Genomic DNA, 19,123 nt, shown 5'->3' with positions numbered 1-19,123 from the left:
GAAGACATTAGGAGAGTTTTATTGGAAATAAGGGGAAGAAGAATAGTTCCTGAATCTCCAAGTGGAGTCCCAAGTGGGTGCCCACGGAGGTCCTCGGTCAGGTAATTTATACAGCAGAGTCACAACATGGGTACAATGTGGGCCAGATTACCATCAACCTGTAGAATTACAAGGATCGCTTAGCTACTATTGACCCAATAGGTTCCAGTGGACCAGGCGGTGCTGATCACAATGCCATCTCAAGCTGCTGTTGATCTCCAGGAGGCTCTAGGCCTGGCCACTGGGTCTCCGTCTTGCGGCCCCAGCCACAGGCTTGACATCTTTATTTTTGGTGCCCCTGGCCCCCTCGACTGTGTATTAATTTCTATCTAACCTAGCTATCGGAGGATCAGCCAGCCCCGACCTCTGCCTGTGTGACCCGTGGCATCCTCCACTCTGACTCTGCTCTCTTTTGCCATGGCTCAGGGGACCCAGGCCCTGTCCTGGGACACAATTCTGGGCATACTCCAGCAGAGTGGAGGGAGAATGACTCCCACTCTCAGGAGCCCCAGGCAGCGAGAAATGAAGGGCATGCACTTGGGGAGAACACCAGCCACTGAGAATCGCCTCAGGGACTGAGCTTGTGTTTGTGTCTACACTGTGTGTGCTGAACAGCAAGCCAGTGTTTCTCATTCAATTAACAAACACTCTGAGGTCCTCCCTGTGCCAGGCCCTGGGCTGGGCTCTGGGCTCTGGCGCTCATATTGTCCTGCACACCCTCAGCTGAGGCTGGCTGTCCTGGCTGGGAAGGGAGGAGCAAAGATGGGACAGACAGAGCCCCTTGCCTCTGAGCATACCCTTCGACCCCCCACCACATGTAGGAGGGGCTGCTTAGGGAAACTGAGGCATCAGGAGCCCTTGAAATGATGGGACCCAGCTCAGAGTGCTCCGAAGCCAGCGGATTCTGTAGGCCTTTTACCATCTTGTCACAACTTTTGAAACTCCTGCTCCCTGACGGAATTCAGGACTTTACAGAACTAGTCCAAGCTGGTGGCCAAATGGGCAGGACTTTCCACACATGCCCGAGGCCTGATGCAGGGTGGGCAGCCAGTGAATGCTTGTCAAGGGATTCGAAGAAGCAAGATCAATGCCCAAGGTCATAAATCTGACAGGGCTTAAAACATTTGGGGCCTGGGATGGCGGCCAAAGCAGGGGTTTTGAGAACAGGCCCAGCCGAGGGGTCATCTGTGTAGTGGGGCAGGAGGTGGTGGTCATCAGCATTTCCCAGAATGCTTTCTGTTTTTCATCTGCACCGCGGGGCAGAGGTGGGCACCCAGCCACATTTCCCAGAATGCTTTCTGGTTTTTTTGGCTGTGAGAGCCCACAGTGGGGCTTGGGTTTCTCAGCGAAGTTGCAGAATGAGTGGCCCTCACCATGAGCCACTAGTGTCCAGTCAGAAGGAAAGCAAGCCTAACCACTGCCGCCCCCTCCACGGTCTGAGAAAGTTGTGTTCTGCAGGGGCTCCAGGGTGGCCCCCCTAAGGCTCTGTCCCCAATATAATTCATGAGGTCTGGAATGTGACTTTATTTGGAAAAAGGGTCTGTCCAGATATAATTAAGCACCTTGAGATGAAATGATTCATGGGCTTGTTGTCTGGACCAGCCCCAAACCCAAGGACCAATGTCCTCCTAAGAGACAGCCGAGAGATGCACAAAGAGGAGGAGGTGGCAGTGAGAAGGGGGAGACAGAGATTAGAAAGTGGCCATCATCTGGAGCCACCAGCCGGGAGAGGGAGAGACAAGGGACAGGCTCCCCAGAGCCTTGGTGGAGTGTGGCCGTGCTGACTCCTGGATTCAGGTTTCTCCCCTTCAGAGGTGTGAGTTCCTGTTGTTTCCAGCCCCAGGTTTGTGGTCCTCTGTCACAGGAGCCCCAGGAAATGAAGCCACCAACTAACCCACATTTTCTAATTCCTGAGGCTGTCCACTTCTGGGCCCCTTGTCCACACACACCGATTTGCCCTTGTGTCCTGTGTCTCCCTGCAAGGGAGACTCCATTCCGGTGATGCACCGCACACACTGTACTCCCACCAAGAATTTCTAATTATTTTGCAGTTGGTGGACGATGGAGTTAGAGGAAGGGTTCCTTCCATCCCTCAGTATAAGCATGGGAGTTTCGCTTGACCAGATTCGGAATAATACAGTGATCTGTACCCTTTACAGAGCTCAGCAGACACCTGTGGGCCGGCAAATCCCGAAGGAAGAAGTGTGCAGATGAGCGCGTGTGATCGCGTGTGCATGTGTCCCCAAACTGCTCCCTCCCTTGCTCCCCCTCCACACACACCTTGCTTTTGGGACACAATGGAAGAGGACCCTCCCTGCTAGCAAGCCAGAGGACCCTTGTCCCCTCAGTGTGCAGGATGCTGCCCAGAATTTGCCCTTGAGAACAGCGGAGAGTGAAGTAAAAGGAAGCTGCCCAGGGCTGGAGGTGTGCTCATTCTCCTTGTTTTCCTGGGAGTGGTGGCAGTTTCTGAAGGAGAGGCAAGGTGGGCCCCTGCCCCACTTAGCTTCCATGGCCACCAGTCCACAGGTAACTTGTACACCCACAGCACGGCCCCTCCTCCACGTGTCCAGGGGCCTGCACCCCCACCTCCATTGCAGGGTTCTTTCAGACATTCCAATGGAGGCCACTGCCACCTACCCAGTTTTTTTTGTTTTTTGTTTTATATCAGGGATCAAACTCAGGACCTTGTGCTTGTGAGGCAGGTGAGGGTGCCACTGGGCCAAATTCCCAGCCCCACCTACCCAGTTTTTAAAGCCAGACCCCTGGGTGTCCCTTAACATTTTCCTTCTCACCATCCCCCAAATCCACCCATCCCCAAACCCAGTTGACTGTGTTCCTGCTTATGTTGGTCCATTTTCTGCTGCTATAGCAAAATACCTGAGCCTGGATACTTACTAAAGAAAAGAAAGTAACTGAGCTCACAGTTCTGCAGATCCAAGAGTATGGCTCCAGTGTCTCATGGCTCCAGTGAGGGTCTTCTGGCCATATCCAACATAGCAGATGATGTCATGGTGGACTCCTGGGAGGAGAGAGAGATCACATGGTGAGACAGAAAGCCAGAGAGATTCAGGGGCCAGGCTTGCTCTTTGATAACAACTTACTCTTGCAGGAACAAACCAGGCTCCCTCCAGCACGACATCAGTCCCTTCTCAGGGTGGCACCTCCGTGATCCCACCGCCTTCCACCAGTCCATGCCTCTTAGAGGTTCCACAACCTCCTCCCACCATGCGAGGCCCAAGCTTCCAGCACACGAGTCTGGGGGGACACACTCCAACCACATCCAAGCCACAGCACTGCCTGTCACGCAAGTGTCACCAGCTTGATGGCGCCTTGTTCCTCCCCTTCGAGCTACTTGTCACAGTTGCGATTTGCCTGTGAGCTCTGTGAGGGCAGAGAGCACAGCTGCTTGTTCATTTTAGTCTTCCTAGTGCCTAAAACAGTGTCATGTGCACTGTTGGTGCTTAAGAAATACTTGTCAAATCCTGGGATAAATGAGTGAATGAATGAACCCGTGTGGTTCTGAGCCAGCGTGGCACAGAGGAGGATGGAGGCCAGGTGTCCTGGATGAGGAGGGAGGAACCCTGGCTTGGTACTGGACTCTCCCCACTCGGCATGGAGCACCGGCCGGGACCAGCCTGAGGCTTGGAGCAGGGTGGTGGTGGCAGTGGGGATCCGCCAGCCGCCAACCATCAGGAAGCTCTTCCCCTCTACCTATTCTGGCTTGCCAGGCGTGTCTTCCATTCCTCAAAGTGGGGTTGTGTTTGGTGTTCACAAGGCCTGGGGATTTTACTGGGTGCTGAATGGGCACAAAGAGTTTGAGGAAAGTGCCAGAGCCCTTGGAAAGGAGCCCCGGTACTCTGACTTAGAGTGCCCTTCTGCACTCGGGTGGGTGGCGGGTTGCTTGGGTTTGGCACCAGCTCTGCTACAATCTCCTCTGCCATCTTGCGCCTCCCACTCCCTCCAATATTTTGTTTTGAAATGTTCAAACCTGCAGAAGAACTGAGAGAGGAGGGCCCTGAACCTGCCCTCCCTCGATCGTCCTGCTCTTAACACTTGGCCATAGTTGCTACGTCTCCCTCTGTGTGTCTCTGTGCACTTGCAAGCACTTTTATTTTGCTGAAGTTTGTGAGCAAGTTGCTGGCACCTTAACACTTCTAAATATCTCAGCATCTCCTAATAAGGACTTTCGCCCTCACAACCACAGCACCATGGGCACCATCAGCGCGGCAGCCAGCGCGCCATTTGTGCTCAGTACTACAGTTCTCCCCCGTTGTCTTCTACAGCTAGATTTTTTTCTCTCTCCAGATTCCGATCAGGATTCATGTGTGGTATTTTGTTGTTATGCCTTTAATCTCCTCTAAGACAGCCTCTGGCCTTTTTGTTCACGGTATTAGTATTTGTCTGTGTTGGTGACATTTACACTTTTGAAGAGCTCAGGTCAGCTGTCTGGTAGAATGTCCTGCATGTAGCATATTCTGCTTGTTAATGCATGATTTGTGCTTAATATTCAACACCACATCAGCAGCGAAAGTTGGGCATGCGTTGTCCATTTCCTCAATTTGTGAGGGTTGATTTGTGGATTCCTCACGCAGGCAGAGATCAACTGAATATCCCGTTTACCCCGCCATTGGACCTTTCGTCAGTGTTTGCCTAAAGATCGGAACCGTGGTGGTTGCAACATGGTGATTTTATATTCTTTTATTCCTCCTGCATCTGCCACGTGGCATTTTTTTCCTCTAAGATTTTCCATTTTGTGGATTAATCATTGTGGATTTATGGGTTTTAAAAAGGTGTTAAAATCAAATAGTACTGTTACTATACTGATGTTCAAATTGTCCTACCTTTGAGAATTAAGAGCCCTTAGGTTGGCTTCTGAATCTCTTTGCCACAGTCACCTTGATATTTAAAAAGAATTTTGTTGTTTTTGTTTTTTTGAGTCAGGGTCTCAAGCTGCAATTCATGCTGGCCTCGAACTCACAGCAATCCTCCTGCCTCAACCTCCTGAGTTCTGGGATTATAGGTGTGAGTCACCATGCCTACCTCATCTTGATGTTTAAGTCCTTTTTTTTTGCTTTGTGATGTGACAAGATATTCCAAGCTCACACTGTACATTTCCAGCCCTGGACCCAGAACCAACCACTCCACGAGGGGTCACCTCAGGGCTCTGATTCCTTTAGTGGCCAGTGGCACAGGGACAGCGGGAGCTTAGGGTTATCTGTACTCAGCGTCACCAGAGCGCTATAGGCCCTGAGCTCTTTAGTGGACAGAACTAAGAAATCCATTTTGAAAAAATCACAAGTTTAAACTGATAGTTCCAACTCAAACTTAACATTACAGGGTTTTTCTGTAGTAACTTTTACTTATTACAGGTATCTTTTTTTCTCTTCCAGTAAAAAAATGCCTTTGCTTATTTGCTTTATACTAATTGTATCATGCATAAGAGTTTCAGAATTACAAGATCAACATTGCTACTAACAGTAAATTTACTAAGTATGAGGGTTTTTTTGTAGTTCTTTAGTTCTCAGAACTTTTCCCACTGTGTTCGGAGGACAGTATTTGAAGCAATCCTTCCTTCCATGATGTTTATGAAATCAGTTGGCTACAATATCAGCGCATTTGCTTCCATTTTCACTCTGTTGTGGGTTTTGCTTTCTCCTATCCTTTACACATTTTAGTTTTTGAATATGTAAACCTTTGCGAGGTTCGGAAGTTGCAATGATGCACAGAGCTGTAGGAGAGAAGCCTCGTGCCATGCCTGTCGCTTCCCGTTTTCACAGTGAACTCCTTCCATTAGTTTCTGTTATAGTTTCTGTATTTTTGTCACAAAAAGTGCACCCATGCATTCTGATTTTCTCTCATTTCTGTATAAACCACGGTAAAGCACACGTGTCCTCCTTTGACGAAGGCCCCTCCCTGGTGCTGACTTCCATCCCTTCCTATGTCAGAAGCTTCTGCCTTCTCACAAAACCATCTGCCACGGAGTTTTGCCTGCTCTGTGGCTGTGGAGTCCTTGGGAGACTGGGACACCATGATGGGGTGCGGGGAACACTCGGGCCCCTCGGGAACCCGACACCCTCCAGATGTTGAGACTGAGAAGACAAAGGGTCCAGCTTCCGGGAGTTCGTACCGGGCTAAGCCCTCCTGCTGGGACTCTCTTGGGTGTCTTGGGAGTTGGGTGGCTTTGGCGCGGGTTTCTGGAGGGGCCCTGACACAGGGGCAGTAGGAACACTGCCAGGAGCGGGTCTGTTCTGTGCCTCACACTTGCCGTAGTCCAAGTACAGTACAGTCAGTAACACCTCGGTAGGAGAACGCTCCTTTTTGCCAACAATTTGGTTCGCAAACAGAAGCGGTCAGCAAAATCTTGCTTCCATTCGTGAACTCCGCTTTGGGAGACATTGAACCTTATAGGGAAATTTGATTTGGTTCTCAACCAATTCAGCTCATGACCAAATTGGTGAAACCAACTAAGTTTGTGAACTGAGGTACCACTGTATCTATTTTTCAAAATTAACCATTTCATGGGCTGGGGGTGTAGCTGTGACACTATGCCTGCCTGGTAAGCAGAAGGCCCTGAATTTGATCCCTGGTACAAAAACAAAAAAACCAAAGAAAACCTTTTTTTGTTTTTGTTTTTGTTTTTGGGTTTTTTTGGTACCAGGCATTGAACTCAGGACCTTGTGCTTATAAGGTAGGCACAGTGCCACTGAGCTAAATCCCTGGCCCCTTAACCATTTCTTTTTTGAGACAAGGTCTCCTCAAGTAGTCCAGGCTGGCCTTGAACTAGCAGCGATCCCTCTGCCTCAGCCTCCTGAGTGCTGGGATTACAGGTGTGCACCACAGTGCCTGGCAAAATTCACCATGTTAATGTATATTCAGCAGCTTTTATACATTCAGCACGTTGTGCCTAGATCACATGTCTGTCACCCCCAAGGGAAACATTACCCTCACTGAGCAGCCCCCCTCAACCCCTGGCCACCACGAATCTACTTTCCATCTCCACAGATTCGCCTGTTTTGGTGTTTCACACATGCACACGGAATCACACCATCGTGTCCTTTTGTGCCCGGTTTCTCTCACTCGGCGTGGTGCTCTAAGCTTCACCCACACGGCCGCTCGTTCTGTCGGGCCCTCCTTGCTGTGACTCCGCACCCCATCCGCTGGCAGCTTCCATAGTTCAGTCTGGTCTTGCTGCGAACAGTGCTGCTCAAACATTCCTAGACAAGTTTCCTAGACAAGTTTTAGTTGGAATGCCAGTTTTCTGTTCTTTTGGGTAAATATCTAGGGATGGGATTGCTGGCAACTCTGCTGAACTTTTGGGCAAAGTGCCAATGTGTCTACATCCACTGCACCTTTTTACATTCCCACCAGCGGAGTATGAGGGTTGCATTTTCTCCACCTGCTCAGCAAAATTTGTCATGTTTTTCTTTTTTTATTATAGCTGTCCTATTGGGTATGAAGTGGGCAACATACCCTACCCCTTTCTTTTCTTTGTTGCAGGATCTTGCTGTGTAGTCCAGGTTGGCCTTGAACTTGTGATCCTCCTGCCTTAGCCTCCTGAGGGCTGGAATTACAGGCAGGTACTACTTTGCCCTGCAAAATATCCCCTTTTTGACATAAACTTGAAATGTCACATTAAAAGCTCTAATGTCCTTTGGCTTCCTGATGCTACCTAACTTTTTCAATTTCTTGTAAATAAAATTAGTCTTTGTTATTATTATATTGACTTGGTGATTCCAGGGCTCACGGTTATAGGAGGGAAATTCTGTTACACACTAAGCAAGGCATTAGCTGAATGTTAGCAAATCCCACTTCATATAGCACCGGCCAGAGGTGGTAGTGTTAAGGGTGGTGGGGGAGGTGTGAAGTGATCCATAGGACAGGTGACCTTTAGGGCTCTTTTTAACAACTATGTGCTCAAGATAGCCTGGCCCCAGGGGCTGGGACTGCAGGCCTCCTGAGGAAACCACATGAATGAGAGTGCAGCCCTTCTCACGATCAGGCCCCCGGGGGAACTGTCAGCCAGGCCTCTTGTGTTGTTCAGGGCTCCCAATGCTAGTGAGCCCAGGCCCTGGGCCGGGGCACCCCCGTGAGTCACAGCTGAGACCAGTGAGGGTGAGAATTACCACTTCCTGTATATGAAAAACTCAGATGAATTGTTGGCTCCCACCACTGCCAAGCAGCAAATCAAATTAATTCTCCATGCCTCGGGCTTAAGTCCACCCACTGAGTGAACTCCTGAAAAAAACGAAAGGCACTGCCCAAGGAGCTTGCAAGGGGAGGTCTGGGTGGCTTCTCTTGCATTGATTAGTGATTTCAATTTTGAGAGTTTTCAGAGTTGCCAGCCAAGCAGATTGTGGTAGCCAGCATTGTGTCACTGTGATTAAATACCTAAGAAACTAAGCTTAAAGGAGACATAGGATTTATCTTGGCTTACGGTTTCTGAGGCTAAGGTCCATGGTTAGCCCAGCCCTTGGAGACTCATGGTTAGACGGGTGCTTTACCAGGAAGCAAAAGAGAGAGGAAGGGCCCGGGGTCCCATGCCCTCCTCCAGGCCCTGCCCCTGTGACGTAACTTCCTTTCACTAGGCTCCACCCACATCCTAGTGTTTCTGCTACCTTCCAACAGCGCCACTGGCTGGTGACCAAGCTTTTAACATATGAGACTTTGGGGGAGCTCCACAGTGTAACACAGATGTTAATTTACATTAAGCAATGAGCCTGGGTCTTAGCCGAGTGCTAGGTTGTGAGGGGTGTCCCCAGAGTCCATGTGTTGGAGACTTAATTCCCAATGCTACTGTGTTGGAAGGTGCAGCCTGGTAAGTGAGGAAGTGCTGAGTGATGCAGTCTATTCAGGTCATCCTAGGGTGGGTTCATTATGCGAGTGAGTTCTGCCCTCTCTTGCTCTTTGGCTCTTACCCTCCCCTCTCTCCCACCTTCTATGGGGCTGACACAGCAGGAAGCCCTGGCCCCGGGCTGGTGGCTTGGATTTCTGCAGCCTTCACAATAGCGAGCCAAACACATCTCAGTTCATTATAGAGACTACCTTGTTGACATAAATTGGACTAAAAGCCCAGAAAGATGCCAGAAAAACTTGGCAGGATAGCCAGGCATGGTGGCACAGGCTTAAAACCCCAGCAGTTGGAAGGTTGAGGCAGGATTGCAAGTTTGAGTCTTGCCTGGGGAACTTAAGGAGACCCTATCTCAAAATAAAAAATTTTATTTTAGCTCATTAGGAAGGCCTTGGGCTCAATCCTCAGTAGTAGAGTAAGAAATTCCACAGGGTTTGTGGTGGATTAGGAAAGGTGAGTGCAGGGCACTTGCCCTAAGCCTAACTTAAGGTTGGATGGGATTGAGGTGGAAGAGGAGTAGGGAGCTAGATTGGGCGAAAGGAGGAAGCTGGGATGCTGCGATGCTGGCCTCCCGCTGACAGCTGAGCTCAGGAACCGAGCATTGGGCGAGGTGGGTTATCCAGGCATAGCATGGACTTCTGAGGTGAAACCATAAATCCAAAAATTACTGAGGTAGTTTTGCTTTTAAACATTTAGTGGCCAGATTTAAAAAGTTCTGGAAGAGAATTACTACTTGGCAGAGTTAATCATGAGTATCTTCCGCTGACTATAAGACACTTTCAACTGAGCTCAGTGGAGAAGCAGGAAATCCTGGGGAGACCTGGGGTATCCTCTTTACCACTGGGGTTCATTGTAGTGTTTAAAAGCATTCACTTTCACCCCAGTAGTGTCCCAGCTTGGACAATATATGGTCACTGTCTTTATCATAGAGATTAAAATTATTTATTTTTTTAATTGTAAAATATACATCACAAAGTTTACCATTTTGACCATTTTAAGTGTACACTTCTGTGTTCATTACTAGTTCATAGGAAAACAATGGACTTTTGAATATCTACTCAGTGGCCTGAAACCTTGTCATGAGTATTTATTAGTTCTAGAGGCTTCTTTGCTGGTTCTTTAGGGTTTTCTACATAAATTACTGTGCCATCTACAAAGATGATTTTATTTCTTACTTCCTTATCTGGGTACCTTTTATTCCTTTTCTTATTGTATTAGCAAAGTGTTCTAGTATGATGGTGAATAAAAATGGTGAAAAAGGACACCCTTGTTTTGTTCCTTTTTATTTTATTTTAGTTTTTGGTACCGGGGATTGAAATTCAGGTCCTTACACTTGCAGGGCAGGTGGCAGAACCACTGAGCTAAATCCCCAACCCTCTTGTTTCTTATTTTAGGGAAAAGTATGTATCTAGGTTTTCACCATTAAGTCTGATGCCAACTGACGTGTTTTTTTTTTTTTTAGATTTTCTTCATCAGGTTAAAGATATTCCTAGTTTGTTTTTTATCATGACTGAATGTTGGATTTTGTCTACTGCTTTCTCTGCATCTATTGATATGGTTATATAACTTTTCTGTTTTAGCCTGTTGGTATGATGAGTTACATAAATTGATTTTCTAATGTTGAACTAGACTTGCATACCTGTAATAAATCCTAATGTTGGACAAATCCAACATTGCTGGATTGTATTTGCTACTATATTGTCTTAGTTACTTTTCTTGTTGCTGAGACAAAATACTTGAGACCCAAGGTTAGAGTGGAAAGATTTATTTTGGCTCACAGTTTGTAGAGGTTTCAGTCCCTAATCAGCTGACTACAAGGCAGAGGGGCATCACAGAGGAGAAACAGTCCATGGCAGGGAAGAAGGCAGCAAAAGGAGCAAGCAGCAAGTGACAAGCAGTAATAACAACAGTCTTCTTTCTGTCCCTTATATTCTATCAAGGCTACCAGCCCTTAAGGTAAGTAGCACTCACACCCAGGGTGGGGCAGCCTTAATCCTAGCATCCTAGCAAGAATCAATCCTAGCATCACATCCTTGATCCCAGCATCACACACACTAGACCCAGCTACCTCTGAAAAACCCTGCGTATGACCACATGAGGCCCCACCTAGGGCCACATGGGACATCTAGAAGCTAGCCATAACACATTCTTCAGGATTTTTGCTTTTGAAATGTATGAATTTTTTTTTTTTTTTGGTACTGGGGATTGAACTCGGGTCCTTGCGCTTGCAAGGCAGGCGGCAGAACCACTGAGCTAAATCCCCGGCCAATTTTTGCTTTTTACATTTCTGAGAGTTTGTAGTTTTTTATTTCTTGTAATGTCTTTTTCTGGTTTGGTTGTAGGGTAATACTGGCCTTATAGAATAATTTAGGAAGGGTTTCCTCTACTTCTTCTTCTGGAAATGAATTTAGAGAATTGATATCATTTTCCTTAAATATTTGGTGAAATTTACCAGCGAAATCATCTGAAATCAATGTTTCTTTCTGAAAAGTTATTTAATTATTGATTCAATATTATTTATAGATACAGGTATTCAGTTTATCAATTTCTCCTTGTTTAGGTTTTGGTAGATTGTATTACTCAAAGATTTTGTCCATTTCATCTAAGTTATCAAATCTGTAGGCAGAGTTTTAAAAAATTTTTTATTTTATTTTATTTATCTATTTTTTCCAGTACTGGGGATCAAACTCAGGACCATGTGCTTGCAAGGCAGGTGCTGCACCACTGAGCTATGTACCCAGCCCTAAAATTTTGTATTTTCTCTTTAGTGACTACCCTTCTACTTTTAAAAATATTTATGTTAGTAATTTGTATCTTCTCTTTTTGATTAGCTAGAGTACACGTTTATCAATTTTATCTTTTCAAGGAACTGTCTTTTGATTTTAATTTTCTGTATTGATTTTCTATTTTGAATTTCATTAATCCTTTTGTTTTAATGTTAACCTCTTTTCTTTTGCTTGGTTTGGGTTAATATTGCTTCTTTTTTCCATAGTTACTTCGGGTGGAAAGTTAGATTGATTTTTAGATCTTTCTTTTTTTTTTCTTCCAGTGTGTGCATTCAATCCTGAAATTTCCCTCTAAGTATTGCTTTTGCTCCATTCTGCAAATTTTTTTCCCTGTACCGGGGATCAAATTCAGGACCTTGCACTTGTCAGACGGGCGCGCCACCACTGAGCCACACCCCTGGCTCTCTATTCTGCAAAGTTTGATAAGTTGCACCTCTCTCACCCATTCTCTCTTTCTCTGTCTCTCTATTTCTCTCTATCTCTGTCTCTCTCTCTTCTCTGAGGCAGGGTCCTGCTGCATTCCCTAGGCTGACCTCAGACTCCTGGGCTCAACTGATTCTGCTGCCTCAGCCTTCAGAGTAGCTGGGACTATAGGCCTTACCCGCTTTCCTGGCTTAATAAATTGAATTTTCATTTTTGTTTAGTTCAAAGTACTTTAAAACATTTTTAGAGATTTTTCCCCCCAGGTTTTATTTAGAAGTGTGTTGTTAAATCTCCAAATATTGTGGGATTTTGCAGCTGTCTTTCTGTTATTAATTTCTGTTAATAATTTCACTGTGGTCTGAGAACATGCTCTGATTTCTGTACTTCTAAATTCATTTAGGTTTCCTGTATGACTCGCAGTGTGATCTGTTTTGGTGACTGTTCCATGTAAGCTTGAGAAGGATGAATTCTGCTGCTTTTAGATGAAAAATTCTATAAATGTCTATTGTATTGATTATGTGGCGCTGCTCAGCTCAATTTTCCTTTCCAACTTCCTGCTGCTGGGTCTGCCAGCCCCTGATGGAGGGCATTAATGCCTCCCAGTTGTGGGTTTATCCATTTCTCCTTGCAGTTCTATTAGTTTTTCCTTCATATTTTGACACTATTAGGTGCACACACATTAGGTTTTTAGGTTTTCTTGGAGAATAGACCCCTTGCTCATGATGCAGTGTCTCTCCTTATTCTTGATCATTTTTCTTGTTCTGATGTCTGCTTTATCTGAAATTAATGTGTCCATCCCAGCTTTTCTTTGATTGGTTTGAATGCACATGCATCTCTTTAATTTCCTCCAATCCTTTAAAACAGAAAATATCTTTATTGTGGTAAAATACCAATAATGTAACTGTGTTCAGGTGCTCGGCTACTCAGCATTCAGAGTGGGCGGCCAGCAGCACCTGGATTCGTGTTGGAATTTCTCAGAACTCTTCTCGCCTTGCAAGATGGAAATGCCATGCCTGCTAAACAAAATTCCTGCACATTCTCTCGCTCCTAGCCCCTGGCAACCACCATCCCACTTTCTGTTCTAGGACTCTGACTGCTCTCGGTGTCCCTTGGAAGTGACTCCCACGTCAAGTGTCCTTCAGCTCATTTACTTGGCGTGACGTCTTCAGGGTTCATCTAGGTGGTAGCAGGTAACACAGTTGCCTTCCTGTTAAAGATTTTCTTCCCTTTATTGTTTAATCTATCTGTACCTTTATGTTAAAGTGGGTTCTTATAAACAACATATTTTTTATCCACTGTTTTCTTTTTAATTGTCCTGTTTTGACCATTTACAGTAATTCTTGGGCTGGGGATTTAGCTCAGTGGTTCCACCGCCTGCCTCACAAGTGGCAAGTGCAAGGTCCCGAGTTCGATCCCTGGGGCACCCCCCCCCCAAAGAAATTCTTGACAAAGTTGCATTCATAGCTACCCCATTTGCCACTGTTTTCTATTTATTGCACTTGTTCTTTGCTTATTTTTCTAAACTTTCCTCCCTTTTTGTACTGTCTCTGCTTTTGACCGAGCATTTTACATGGTTCCATTTTCTCTCCTCTCTTAACACAGCAGTTAGACCTCAAATGCCACTCTGGCATTTGAGAAAACAGCAGAGGAGAGAAGTTCACATTCATGTGCTGCCTGTCTCTTTCTCCCTGACCAAGAGCTAGCAGTTGGTGGGTACAGCTTATCGACCTTTCCTTTCAAACAGCTCCACACTGCTACCCTGGGTGCACAGATAACCTAGGGTGCTCCCGGTTCCTCTCTCCTCTGCCTCCAAACTTTGCTGTCACTCTTTTCACGTATCCACAAGCTATAGCCACCCAGTACATTGTTCCCAATGACTACCATTAGCCCAAGTAAGAGAAAAGGAAAAGATTCCATTTTACCTTCATTTATTCCTTTTCTAAGGCTCTTTTCTTTATGTCAGTCTGAGTCTCTGACCTGTTGTCATTTTCCTTTTCCCTGTAGACCTTCTGCTAAGATTTCTTGTAAGGCAGGTCTACTAATGATAAACTTAGTTTTGTCTGTCTGAGAAAGTCTTCATTCTCCTTCACTTTTGCACTGGATGTCAAATTCACCCAGTGGGCTTTTGTTGGGGAGTTTTGGTTTTGTTTTGTTTGCTTGCCTGGTTTTTTTTTTTGTTTTTTGTTTTTTGTTTTTGGTACTGGGGATCAAACTCTGAACCTTGTGCTTTCCAGGCAGACACCAGAACCACTGAGCTAAATCCCTGGTCCTGCTTGCCTGTGTTTAACTGATGACGTTCAGGACATGTTACCTCACAATATGGCAATGTCTTAGTTTTGGCTGCTAGACCAAAGTACCTCGGGCTGGGTAACATATACACAACAGGAATCTGTTTCTGACAGTACTAGGGGCTGGGCAAACCAAGAGCAAGACAACTTTGCAATGACTTTGGTGTTTGGTGAGGCGGGCTCTCTACTTCAAAAATGGTTCCTCCTAGCCACCCTCTTCCATGACAGAGGGCTCCAGACACTGTGTCTCCATGGAAGGAGGGCTGGACACCTACTTGCTCCGTTTACCCATTTTATCAGGGGGTTGATCCCATAATCTCTTCCCCATTGACCCCACTTCTTGATATTGCCACAGTGGGGACTGGATTTCAGCATGAACTTTGGAGGGACGCACTCAGACCACCTCAGCACTGGAGAAATGGCAGAAGTGAGCAGGGTATTCTGTTCACCTCTCCAAACCCCTCCTTCTCCCTGGAAGCAGGTCCCATAACCTCACCAAGAGAGGCTCTCCCTGCACTCAGAGGAAAGGAGTGCCTGTATTTCCAAGAAGAAACTGAACAGAGGCCTTCCGGGTCGCTCCCATTTACCATTCCATCATACTCTGTCCAGCTGTGTTTCCTCACCACCGTCTGCTCTCCATCAATCCTGGCACTAAACAAACATATTTAACTGTTTCTTCTGTATGGTCTTTATTTTTTTTATGAAGGCTCCTGTGTCATGTAAAATTTATATTAAGTTTGTATGCTTTTCTTTTGTTAATCTATATTTTGTTATAAAGCCCTTAATCACAAACCTATAAAGAGTAGAGGAATGATCTCTTTCTTCCCCTACGCAACATTTTAAATATTTCATATGCTTTTTGCTTGTGTTGTTTACATTGTTTTGGACAAGAAGTCCAATGTCATCTTGTTCTTATTCTTCTCTAGGTAGGGATTGTTCCCTTTGGGTTTTTTTCCTCTGAGATTTTCTCTTTGTCATCGAAGGAAAAAATGGAAACATAGGTTTTGTACAGAAAGGAGGTGGGGAAAGGGGGAAAAAAAGAAGAAGCAAGATATATCATGCACTGGTACAAATTCCCTATAATGAAAGTTATCATTATATATATCTAAAATGTACCGATAAATATTTTGCTAAAAAAACAAACCATATAAAGATATATATATCTTTAAGATTAGAATTTATGGGCTGGGGATTTAGCTCAGTGGTTTCATCACCTGCTGCGCAAGCGCAAGGACCCGAGTTTGATCCCCGGTACCGAAAAAAACAAAAAGATTAGAATTTATATAATATTAAAAACACTTTTTATTTATACACTAAAAAAAAGATTTTCTCTTTGTCTTTGCTTGTCTGCTACTTAGGACATAAAGAGGTGTGGATTTATTTGCTTTTGTATTTCTCTGTGCTCCCCGGATCTGTGGTTTCATGTTTATCATTAATGTGGAAAATCTTCCCTCGTCATTACTTCAAGTACTTCTGCTCTTTTCTCTCTTCTCCTTTGGATAGTTTCATTACACATAGGTTAGATCTTTTAGTTTCTCTTTTGTTCTTGGATATGCTGTTGAGCTTACTTCATTCTCTTCCTTTGCATTTCAGATTTGATTTCTAGCATTTCCTTTTGGTTTCCATCTCTGTTTTCATTACTCATCAATCCTTGCACTTCGTTTTTCCAGTAGCTCCCTTAAGGCATTCATCTACTTACCTTAATCTCCCAGCTGTACCATGTCAGAGTTTAGCTCCAATGCCTGCTGTGTCTCTTCAGATGGAGATTTTAATTGCATGCCTTGTAATTTTTTGTCGAATGCTGGACATATTGCCCAGGTAACGGGACCTGGGCTCATCAAGGCTTTTTTTTTTGGTACCGGGGATCGGGTCCTTGTGCCTGCAGAGCAGGTGGCAGAACCACTAAGCTAAATCCCCGGCCCTCATCAAGGCTTTTAGTACAGGTTTTATGTCAGTTTGACTAGGAGCTGAGCTTTGTTTGATGTCTACTGTAGGTGCCATAGACTTCAGTTTTCTCTGGCTTTAGGTTGTTTTTTTTTTTCCTTCTCTGCTATTTTTGGGTTTTCCTAAGAATATTCTTAAGAGTCTGTGGCTAGTAGCTCTCTTGGTTGTAAGGTGGTTTTATTATACTGGAGTCTGTTGATGTGGTTTTAAGTGTCTTCTCAAAATTCATGTTTACTTGGAACCTTAGAAGTGAGCTTATTTGGAAATAGAGTCTTTGCACATATAATTAGTTAAGAGGAAGTCATACTGGGTTAGGGAAAGTCCTAAATATGATGACATATCTTTATAAGAAGACAAAGTATACAGAGATGAAGACACAGAGGTGAAGGAATTCAGCACCTACCCCCAAACATGCCAAATTGGCATAAGGATTATTTTGAGTTCAGTGCACTTACGAAAACAGCAGCAGAATACTGTAACCATCCCCTCTTTCTTCCTGAAAGCAAGAGATAAAAGCTGTCTTCCCCATGTTAATGCTGTCCTCCCTCCAGGAGGAAAGTAACATTCTTATCATCAAGGACAAAAAATTGAAGTGGAACAAATCTTTACAAACAAGTTGTTTAACTCATCTTCCCAGTTGCTTTTCTATCTAATTAGCTATCCTAGCCCATGCCCCTTTGCCTAGTCACATTTTCACACCTTATTATCTTTACCCACCTGGGTATGTGTTTGATTCTGTTTCTTTGGGTCATTTCTGCTTTGGTCTGAAATCTCCCCCAGAATTCATGTGTTGAAAGCTTAATCCCAAAGGCAGAAGTGTTAGGAGCTGAGGTCTAAGGGGTGATGCACCCTCATGAATGGGTTAGTGCACTTTCAAAATGGAATCTGGTGAAAGGCTTCATCTTCTTTTGCTTTTCTGTCAGCTGAGGACAGGGGATTCAGGGCGCCATCTTGGAAGCAGAGACTGGATGCTCATCTGACAATAAACCAGTCAACACTTTGATCTTGGACTGCCTGGCCTCTAGAACTGTGAGAAACAAATTCTAGTTCTTTATAAATTAGCTAGTCTGTGGTATTTTATTATAGCAACCCAAAGTGAATCTAGACAATTTCCTTATGAAGGCTCCCATGTCCCATAACATTTATATGAAACACATTTATATGTGTTTCTCCTATTAAAGTATCTAGGTGAGTTTAATTCTTAGGTTTAGCTGAAACCCCCAAGAGGGTAGAGGTAATATTTTGTCTCCTTTTACAGAGGAGAGGCCATGTGATGATGGAGGCAGAAGCTGGAACAATGCAAATGCAAGCCAAGGAATGAGTAGATTGCCACCAACCACTGGGAATGGGAAGAGAGAAAGGAAGATCCTTCCTTAGTTAGAGAGAGAGAGAGAGAGAGGGAAGAAGAAGAAGAAGAGGAGGAGGAGGAGGAGGAGGAAGAGGAAGAAGAAGAGGCTGTGGCCCCGACATCTTGGCTTTGGACTTCCAGCCTCCAGAACTGTGGAAGAATACATTTCTATTGTTGAAGCCACCTAGGTTTTGGTGTTTGTAAAGGCAGCCTAAGGAAGCTAATACCATAAGGTACTGGGGAGGGTGGGGTGTTCTATAATCCTACGATAAATCTCACTGGGCCCAAGTCCTTGTACTGTGGCCCTTAAAATCAGATCTTGTCCCTTTTTTCCCTGCCCTGATGTGAGCCTGGTAGGCTAAGAGGGGCTGGAGCTGTCTCCTTGCCCTCTGCTAGGGAAGATAAGGCCCTGATAAAGCAACATCCCTTCCCGGCAGGCCTTGGTCAAGGAGAGTAGAATGTTCTGGACTTTGAAAACGGTTACTTTTCTCTGGGCTTATTACTGTGAAATGGTTACTTTTTCCCTCCCTTGCCTGAAGCCTGGGGATTTTTCTCCCATCTTCAGAGAAGACCTGGTGGGGCACTGGGGAAAACTCCAGGAAAGTGTGGGGACCCGGGGAGTTTGTAACTTCCAGTGTCAGCCTCCAGCAATTCCTCACAGGCCACTTAAGGGCCCTGAGCCTTCCCACTGTCCCAGGTGGCATCTGTACTGGTAAGTCATGATTGTCTGCCTTCTCCCGTCCCGTGTCTCCTGTTTTCAAGGTGGGCAGTTTGCTCCATGACCTTGATTCTCTGAAGGATCTAAGATAACTTTTAGGTTTTCAGTTTGTTTGGATGATGGAAATAATGACTTACAGGCTTTTTATTGTCTTATGGTGGCTTTTTGTCATTTAGAATTATACATGGTTTTGTAAAGGATTTAATCTCCCTGTCAATTCCTATTTTTCCTTTTCAAAGGCTTTTTTTTCATGCTGAGGGCTATAGGGGAACAAACATAGAATAACAAAAATAAGAAACATAGGAACACTCCAAAGGCCAAGAATCTTACAAATCCCTCCGCGTAATAATGGTCTCGTCTGCAATTTTGACTTTCCTTCTAGAAATTTCTTAAATCCTCAGTAACCTCTCCAATGTCTTACCTTGCAGTCCTCTTCTGCTAAAGAGAATTTCTGATCTCATCCTTTCCCACAATTTCTTCCTGTGAAGTTCCTTATCGTGCTCTTACTTTGTAAACAACATGAAGTCCAAGGTTCAGGCTTCTGTGGCCTTGATAACTGTCTGGAGTCTTGCAGAAAGCCAGCTTGTGGTTACGGCTCTGGAAAAGTGGGAAACTGGTTGGTTTGGCGTAGACTGGGCCATATATTGTACATTGCTGTGGTCACTTGCTAGCACCCGAGGCCTAGATGTGCCCAGGGGTCCACCCTCTCTGGTAGTGGCTCTAATAGAG

At 45.2% G+C, this 19,123-nt stretch overlaps 1 protein-coding gene and 1 long non-coding RNA gene across 7 annotated transcripts in view; one reads left to right on the top strand and one right to left on the bottom strand.

Moving 5' to 3' along the window:
* On the bottom strand, positions 1-18,948 carry LOC110346331 (uncharacterized). Of its 2 annotated transcripts, none has more exons than XR_015450572.1 (3): positions 18,816-18,948; positions 2,935-3,058; positions 1-158 (listed from the first exon to the last, which is right to left on the bottom strand). It is a non-coding gene; the product is annotated as an uncharacterized LOC110346331 (long non-coding RNA). The 2 variants fall into 2 exon arrangements; XR_015450573.1 differs by lacking the exon at positions 1-158 and adding an exon at positions 1,282-2,212.
* The window catches only part of Gpr55 (G protein-coupled receptor 55), a 53,682-nt gene continuing 47,592 nt past the window's right edge, over positions 13,034-19,123 (top strand). The window contains exons 1-2 of one of the 5 annotated variants that reach the window (XR_015450569.1): positions 13,034-13,286; positions 17,587-18,388. The gene's annotated coding sequence lies outside the window, so the exon portion shown is untranslated. Of the gene's footprint in view, positions 13,287-17,090; positions 17,358-17,586; positions 18,389-19,123 lie in introns of those variants that run through there. The other 4 variants (XM_021247048.2, XM_087209382.1, XM_087209383.1 and 1 more) reach the window with 4 other exon arrangements.

The sequence above is a fragment of the Heterocephalus glaber genome, unplaced genomic scaffold (assembly GCF_053883595.1).
Source record: "Heterocephalus glaber isolate CG9 unplaced genomic scaffold, H.glaber_assembly_v1.0 deba00001004, whole genome shotgun sequence".
Classification (NCBI taxonomy): Eukaryota; Metazoa; Chordata; class Mammalia; order Rodentia; family Bathyergidae; genus Heterocephalus; species Heterocephalus glaber.
Note: the sequence above shows the minus strand (reverse complement) of the source record. Positions and strands in the feature narration are given on the sequence as shown.